The sequence below is a fragment of the Amblyomma maculatum genome, chromosome 6 (assembly GCF_055883805.1).
Source record: "Amblyomma maculatum isolate TAMU_Amacu chromosome 6, ASM5588380v1, whole genome shotgun sequence".
NCBI lineage: Eukaryota > Metazoa > Arthropoda > Arachnida > Ixodida > Ixodidae > Amblyomma > Amblyomma maculatum.
In genome coordinates this window covers 95,354,791-95,363,228 of record NC_139349.1, presented here as the reverse complement: position 1 = coordinate 95,363,228, position 8,438 = coordinate 95,354,791, and the positions used below count along the sequence as shown (strand labels likewise).

The window sequence follows — 8,438 nt, the reverse complement described above, 5'->3', positions numbered from 1 at the left end:
GTACTCCTCAATGAGTTCGGCAGCTTCAGTTGCCGACTTAATGTCGCCTCGGTCCTGTAACCAATTTCTGTATTTTTCTGGGAGGCAGTTATAAAACTGCTTCAAAAGTATTCGCTCGACTACAGCGTCCCTATCACTGTAGGAATCAGTGCTCTTTAGCCACTCGCCCAAATTGGCTCTTAAATTGTACAGGAATTCAGGGTAACTCTCGTCCCTGGACTTAGTAGTGTTCCGAAAACGTTGTCTGAACGCCTCGGCGCTAAGCCTATACTTTCTCAGAAGGCAAGCTTTGACCTTCTCGTAGTTGTCCGCGTCCTCCTTGCTTAGCCGCGCGACAACCTCCGCTGCCTCGCAGGGCAGAACCGTCAATAATCTCTGAGACCAAGTGCCTCGCTGGAAGGGCAGTTTTTCGCAGGTTCGCTCAAAGTTAGCCAGATACAGACCGATATCCCCTGATATCACAAATGGCTGCATGTACTTTGAAATCTTGAAATCTGCCTCCTTGTTGAGAAGAGGTACCGCTAGCTGGGGACAATTGCCCGACCTCTTGCTGAACTCTAGTTCTAATTTCCGGAGCTCAATTTCTTGCTCCAGCCTTTTTGCTTCTCTCTCAATTTCACGCCTCTTTTCCTCTTTTTCCCTCTCAAGTTCACGCTCACGCCTCTTTTCCCCGCTCTTTCTGCTGTCTGAGTTGCTCCTCCTTTTTTGTCCGATGAGGTTCTATGCTTCACTGAGCTCCTCATCATCGGTTCCCAAATCAGTGATTGCCTTTATAATCAAGGATTTTCGTGACAAACCACTTGTATCAATTCCCAATTCCTCACACAATAGCAACAGTTCCGGTTTCTGCAGCTTTTGTAGGTCCATGATCGCTCCGAGTGTCGGCTACTTCCCAAACAACTGTGCAAACTACCAAACCTAAAGGCGTTTCAACACTCTTTACCAGTTCTAAAATCTAACCCTGTTCTAGAACCTGGTCCACATCAGAAGAAAAGCCAAGCGCTCACCCACACATGCGATCGATGTTCCGAGCTGCTCTCTTGTTGGCCGATTGTGGCTCCTGCTTGTTGCTTGAGATGCCACCTCCGATCACCAGATGTTGTGGGTTGTAGCTTCAGATGCCACCTCCAATCACCGGATGTTGTGGCTTGTAGATTCAGATCCCAACGCTGGTCACCAGTTGTCGTGACGCTGGAACTAAGTCGACCCGGCCTTCACTTGGTAGCGTGCAGAGACTCCGGGTAGATGAAGGATTGAATCTTCGAAGTTGGTAAAATATATACAAGCAGGTTTAATGGCACTTGGAGAAAACGTATTTACATGAAAAAAGGGTATATCAGAAAAATGGCAAGCGTTAAGAGTTCATAGCGAGAAGCGTCTGGATGAGCCGTTTACCCAGGGCTCACAGCGTCATTTCGCGCTCTACAACGTCCTTAAAACCCCCTATGTCCAGCCCCTCTCTGAAGATGCTGAACAACCAGTTCCATGGCACGCCCCTCAGATATCTGCATCCAATCGAACACAACACTGCAACGATGGTCTGATGCACTGACTGGTCCGGTATTGTTTCGTCGGGCGTGGTCACTTGTTGGCGGGTAGAGCTTGGGAACGGCGAGGAGGTACATTTCTATTCTTCAGCAAAGATCCGATACGGTGGTTCCGGCAAGTGGATTTCCTTCTCAGAAACCCATGTGCACGTGCGCGCCACATACTGCTCCCAGCATTGTCCCTTTCCGACAATTGCAAATCTTTCCTGCATTCCCGGGAATTCCTCTAATGGCCGTATTCGTCATGCTCCTTTCTTGTCCTGTACGTCAGCGGACGTGTCACTCTGTGGTCTCCTTTGGACAATAGGCATTCCTCACTTGACAATAGCGCTTCTCGACGGGAAGGGTGAACAATTGAACAAAAGCACATCCGGCTATTGCTTACAGGGCGAGGTTTCTTTGTATTTTCCTTGACGTTCCCTTGACGGGGCCAATTTGGCATTTGCAGGGTCTCGACAAAGCAAAACAGGCTCACACAAAAGGATAAATGGAAACAGGCTCACTTAGAGCTCTTGCACCAACGGCACATACCCACAGCACATATCCATGCCCACAGGCGAACAATAGAGCGCGCAAGTGCGGACCATGCACGGTAATAACACCCCCGAGTGCATCAACACATTGTAGTACAGTTCTTCCGACATGTATATTCGTGGCAATGGATCGACCCTTGATGCCACATGTTTGATGAGACCCAACCAATTTTTTATTACGCTTTGCAGTCGATTTGCTAAAACCTTCATGTACACCTTGTAGTCGACATTGGTGAGGCTAATCGGTCGATATGACCCCACCAACGTCGCTTCTCCGGATCATCTGTCTTGGGTAGTAGAACAATGTGCGATGTAGAGAAAGACAATGGAACAGTATTACGTTCATAAGCTTCAGTGATTACACAGAGCATAAACTGAGCCGCATACTGCTGAAAAGTTTTAAAGAAGGCAGCGCTTAGACCATCCGGCCCAGGGGCCTTCCCAGGTGTCAGGTCATGTATTGCAGATTCTATCTCCTGCAACGTTATTGGTGTTTCTAGGCGCGCTTTACTTTCGTCATCCAGTGCAGGCATCAGTCTTAGAAAATCTGTTTGAAAGCCGCCTACAGTCTCAAGCTTAGCGCTAAGCAGTTCTTCGAAGTGCTCTGTTACCGCACGCTGAATATCTTTAGCATCTTCAGTGATATGGCCGGCATACCTTATACCCCTTATTTCTTTCTGGCAGGCGTATCTTTTCTCGTCTGCTAGCGCTCGTTTTGTTGGCACTTCTCCTCCCAAAAGTTTTTGAGCTCTTGCACCTATGACAGCCGCTGTGTATCTTTCGCTGTCGATTGTTTCCAGCTCACGTTTAATCGCTAATATTTCACTGGCGAAATGCCCTGGCACAGAACTTTCCATGCTCAAAAAAAAAAAAAAAAAAAAAAAAAACTGGAGTTGTTCATTCAGTTCTTTTTCTTTCTCTTTATGTCGCACCTTACTGCTCTTTTCTATGGATTTCAATTTGACCCACTCTTTGAAGCTGTCCCATTCCGCTGCAAAACTTACTGGTCGCATAGCAAGACGATTTTCAAACTCGGTCTTAACTTCCGTAAGGAACTCTTCATCGGCGAGAAGCTTGGCATTCAGTTTCCATAGGTGCCAGTTAAAGCGCGATTTCTTTCCTTTCCTACCAAACATTGCACTCACGAGACAATGGTCACTGAAAGACACAGGTTTGACCTCATATGCAGTACATAGGGAAACAAGATCAACAGAGGCATACACTCTGTTCAATCTAGCATGGCTATCTCGCTGAAAGTGCGTGAACTCTGGCTGGTTTCCAGTGGAGAACGCACTACCAACATCCTCAAGGCCATACTCATGCACAAGTGCATTCAACAGCTAGGAGCTTCTGTCTGTTCGAGGTTTACACTTCGCCGCTCGGTCCACAGCTGCGCACACACAGTTGTAGTCACAAAGTAAAAGCACGCGTTTGTCGGCCTTGAACCACAGTTCAATAGACTAAAAAAACAATCCATGTTCACATTTTGAATTGGGAGCATACACACACACAACACGCCAGCATAAATTACAGTAGGTAAAATCAGTAACCAAAAGCCGACAACTTGGACGGGCAAAAACGGACTGTACGCTTACTCCCAGCGTGTTACGTATAAATAAAAGGCATCCACCCGATACACCAACAGAATGCATATACACACTTAAAAGTTTGCTTGAAAAGAAGCCCCCATACGGTCAGTGCTTTCTTGGCTCTCAATCTTTGACTCTTACACAGCTGCTATATCTGTATCATTATCCAAAAGGAGGCGACCTAGCTGGCATTGTCGCCTTCTCGCTCCCAGCCCTCTGACATTCAAAGTAGCTACGTGTAACGGCGAATTAAGCTTGAGAGTCATGTATTAGAAAGAGACGTCCGTACCCGCATGGTGCCTACCTTCATGATTGCGTGGCCTCCGGTTCTGAAGAACAGCGGCGTATGTTTGCATGTAATGCGCTCCTAGCAGAACGTCGGGCTGTATTCAAACGAAGTCCAAGCACCGTCTTTCATTTTTTTTTCACACACGCCCCGCTTGGTTGCTGAATGTTCCTGACGCTGGTCGGTAGGCAGCCGACCCACAAATCGTTCAGGGCACCACAAAAACTACGGAGGCGGTTTCCCCGCCTGCCGCGTGTCGGCCGAGAAGTTCGGCTTCGGTCTCAAAGTTGCTCTTCGAATGCCCGCAGTTTTCGGCGGCGGCTCACCACAAACACCACCTGGCAGCTGAGTCTCCTCGACGCTTTCCTCGTGCGGACGTTTCGCGGCAATTAAGGCTGCTGTCTCCGGCCCAACTTCCATGGCATCAGTACAGGGAGGCTCAGTACTGAGATGCTCCTGAGGGTCAGAAAAATTGATTGCATCTGTCGCTTCCTTTGACGCGCCTTCATGGTCCTGTGACGGAACGTGCAAGGCTTGCAGAGTTTCATTCTCTTGACTGGAGACCTTCACCTTATGCTTTGCTTTGTTAAAACAGTCATGGAATGCGCGACCTGTTTTGAAGACTGACCTCTAATATGTCAGGAGCCTCCTCCGCATCCGCCTCGTCCATAATTAACTCAGACGAGGCTTCGCTGGTCCCAGGACCGGCAGTGCTAGAGTAGGTTCGTGCCCACTGGCTGCCTTCATGCCCGAACCGTCGACAGGTTCCGCAGGGAGGAACCCGGCACTCTTTGCGGATGTGACCCGTACTGCGGCAGCGTAGGCACAACGGGGGTCTGCCTGGCAGAATGACTAGCGCCAGCTCGCCTCTAACGTTCAACTGATGCGGCAGGTCGTCGAGCTTCATGCCAGCTTTCAGCTTCAGCGTGACGAGTCTAGTTGTAGAGCCCTTTTCTAGCATACCTTTAACACGCCAGCCCTCCCGGGAAACCTCCGACACCTTTCCGTACGGCGCAAATGCAGCACGAACATCCTCGTCTGGCACATTGTGTAGCAGCCAGTGAAGTTTGAGTCGCAAGTCCTGGTTCGCCGGGTCAATTACCAAGCAGCGACTGTTTTTAACACACAGCTCACCTACACTTACAATCTTGTTCACCGCTTCAATATCTTTGAGAGTGACGGCCCAGACGTGGCTCATCTGATACGCCCCCATTGCGATAACGTCGGGGATTAGCGAGTGTTGCGCTAAAGCATCCCGGAAATCATCCACCCGGTACGGGCGGGCCCTGATATCGGCGTGCAAAAAAAACGGTATTCAAAACAAACCGACCTGTTGGCAGTGCAGGCAAAACAACCTGGTAAGTATTGTTCTGTTCCGCAGTCCTGTTACCGCGGCCTGACATGGCTGCTGAAGCCGCTTCTGAGGAGCCCTGCATCCTGCGTCCGTTCAGTGGCGTGGAGGGAAGCAGAATCGCCACTGAGCTATAGCGGCGCTTGCTGCAGCCACTGCTTCAGGAGCAGGGATTAGAGGAGCGCGCACGCGCGTAAACAGTTGTGTCGTTAAACTGGAGTCCACATTAGCGCACTAGAAGCGATACTTACGTTTGCCTTATAAAAGGGGAGAGGAAAGAAATTCAGCCGCCAGTGAGGATCGAACTCACGACCGCTGGTTTACAAGACCAGCGCTCTGCCCCTGAGCTATGGCTTTTTTTTTCTTTATTGCATGAATTGGTACAAATACATCAGAAAAATATCGTGGTTGCCATCCCACTTGGCTGACAACCGTGTCTAATGGACTTTCATTACCACAAGTTCGCCCATCAGACTCAAGCCCTCCTCCGCAGCGTCTTGCTGCTTCAGTATTTCTTTTAGTTTATACACTTGTTCAACAAAATATTCACATACAGATCGTGCATCGACATCACAGTGTCTATAAGCCATCATACTCCTCCAAATACTGTGAAGGCCCAATAGCATGATGAGGTCTTACTGGATATCATCATTAATAGTTGTCAAGTACCGAATTCCACGTGGCGTCAATGGCAGGTCTTTTTTAAGTGTCCTTTGTAACACATCCCAGTAAAACACCGCATCCCAACAATCCAGGTACACGTGCTCAACTGTTCCAGGTTTCCTACATAGTAGACAGTTTGAGCCCCAAGGTACAAAAAGGCCCTTTTCTTCCATCCATGTTTTGACTGGGAGGGTTCCTGTATGCATTTTAAAAAGAATGTTTTTACGCCCGGTACAACAGTCATGTTTTTAACTCGTTTAGCACATCTTTCCCTGGGCCTTCACAGTATAAGGTTCTGTACGATGAAGCTGGGAACAATTGTGAAATAAGATCCTTGTACAGTCGTTTTGGTGGTACCGTCGCTAAATACTCTACAGAGTACCTCACGCGCAAAAACTTGAACGACCACACCACTTCTCGCAGGAAGCGTGACACAGTGTATCCCCGAGCAGAACATGAAGAGACTATAAACTCTGGAATTGCACTGGATAGCATGATTTGCATAAAGGTTCTCAGGAATGCATCTTTTTGGTCACGTAGGAAACAAAACCATAAAACCATCTGCCGCACATATAGATGCATTAAGACAACCCTCCGCCTTTAACTCGCCGAAAGAGATTATCTCTGCTAATTCGTTCCCAGTTGGACAACCAAATAAAGCGAAGCAGTGGCTGCACGAAGCGCCGCTATAGCTCAATGGCAGACCGCATCGTGTATTTGCGGTCTGCCACTGAGCTATAGCGGCGCTTGGTGCAGCCACTGCTTCAGGAGCAGAGATTAGAGGAGCGCGCACGCGCGTAAACAGTTGTGTCGTTAAACTGGTGTCAACATTAGCGCACTAGGAGCGATACTTACGTTCGCCTTATAAAAGGGGAGAGGAAAAAAATGAGCCGCCAGTGAGGATCGAACTCACGACCACTGGTTTACAAGACCAGCGCTCTGCCATAGAGCTGTAGCGGCTTTTTTATTTTTTTTTTCTTTATTGCCGATTCAGACGTTCAAATCAAGCGGTTACAAGAAATAAAACATGCTGGCCACACTTTGGCTCACACGACTTTAAAATTTTTTTTAGTGACATCAGTTCTTGAAGTGCAGATACCCATTGTGGTGGATCAGGCAGTGCGTTGTACACATTTCTCAAGCGCACAACACCCTCAATGAAGTGTTCGTGAACCGGGCGAACAACCAAATCCGCGTGTTCAAACTGCATTCGAGTTTTCCACACTGCGTGGAGGCCCAGGAGCATAATCACGTCATACGGTATTTCCTCTGAGTTATTTACAGGCAAGAAGCGGATGCCGTATGGATCCAGGGGTAACTGTTTTTTTAAGTTCTTCGAAGGACATCCCAAAAAAAGATCGGGTCCCAGCAGTCTGTCAATACGTGTTCTATTGTTTCCGGTTACTTGCATAAAAGGCAGTCGGTGTTCCAGGGAATGAAGAATCCTTTATCTTGAAGCCACTTCTTAACTGGGAGAGTGTTGGTATGGAGTTTGAAAAAGAACGATTTGGCTGATGGTAATATAGGCATTTTCTTCACTCTTTTTTAGGACGTCCTGTCCAGGTCCTCCGCGATGTGTGGAACGGTACAAAGGTACAAGCATCATGGCGTCTACAAGGTCCCTATAGAGGTTTTTCTGTAACAGTGGACAGGTACTGCTGGGAAAAACGCACATTCAAAAGCCTGTACGGCAAAACTACTTCACGCAGGTACCCAGTCATACCTCCGCGCATATTCTCAACAGTCGAAACTATTATCCAGGGAGAAAACTACCCAGCCTTACTTGCATAACTGTGAGGAGAAAGGTATCATTTTGATCGCGTAAAAAAACAAAGCGTGTCACGATTTGTCGCAAAAACAAGTGAGCTAAGCCAAGGCCATCTTTCTTGACAGGCAAAAACAAATTAGTTCGACTGGACCGCTCCCAAGTCGAGGCTTAGATAAAAAATAGCAAAAACCCGGTGTATCTTTTGAATGCTCACCCTTGCAGCACACAACACATTCATGACGTACTGAATTTTTGATACCAGAAAAAGGTTGCAGACAGTGGCTCTTAAAAACATGGAAAGTTGCTTGCCTTGCCACCCGTCGGCCTTTTCCTTTGCTCTCAATGCCTGATCTGCCCGGTATGGTTCAGGCTCGAGGCAATTTCCGAGAGGCACCCCTAGGTACTGTGTTGGTAAGGTTGACCAAGTCAGCCAGCAAAACGTTTCTGGTGTGTCTACCCAATAACCGTGCCAGAAACCGCGACTCTTGTCCCAGTTTATCTGGGCTCCAGTCGTATCACAAAACGTTTCGACCACATTAGTTGTCTCTGTAATACTCGCTTTGTCTGCGCAAAAAAACCGCGATGTCATCCGCATACGTGAGAATTTTAACTTCTGCTTTCCGCAGCCTATACCCTGTAATGCACGCATTATGTTCAATGGCCAAACAGAGTGGTTCAAGATAAGCGGCAAACAGCAGTGG

General features: G+C 48.0%; 1 non-coding gene across 1 annotated transcript; it reads right to left on the bottom strand.

Annotated features, from left to right (window-relative positions):
- Positions 1-6,857: 6,857 nt before the first annotated feature.
- Positions 6,858-6,929, bottom strand: TRNAT-UGU (transfer RNA threonine (anticodon UGU)). The gene has a single exon. It is a non-coding gene; the product is annotated as a tRNA-Thr (tRNA).
- Positions 6,930-8,438: the final 1,509 nt, after the last annotated feature.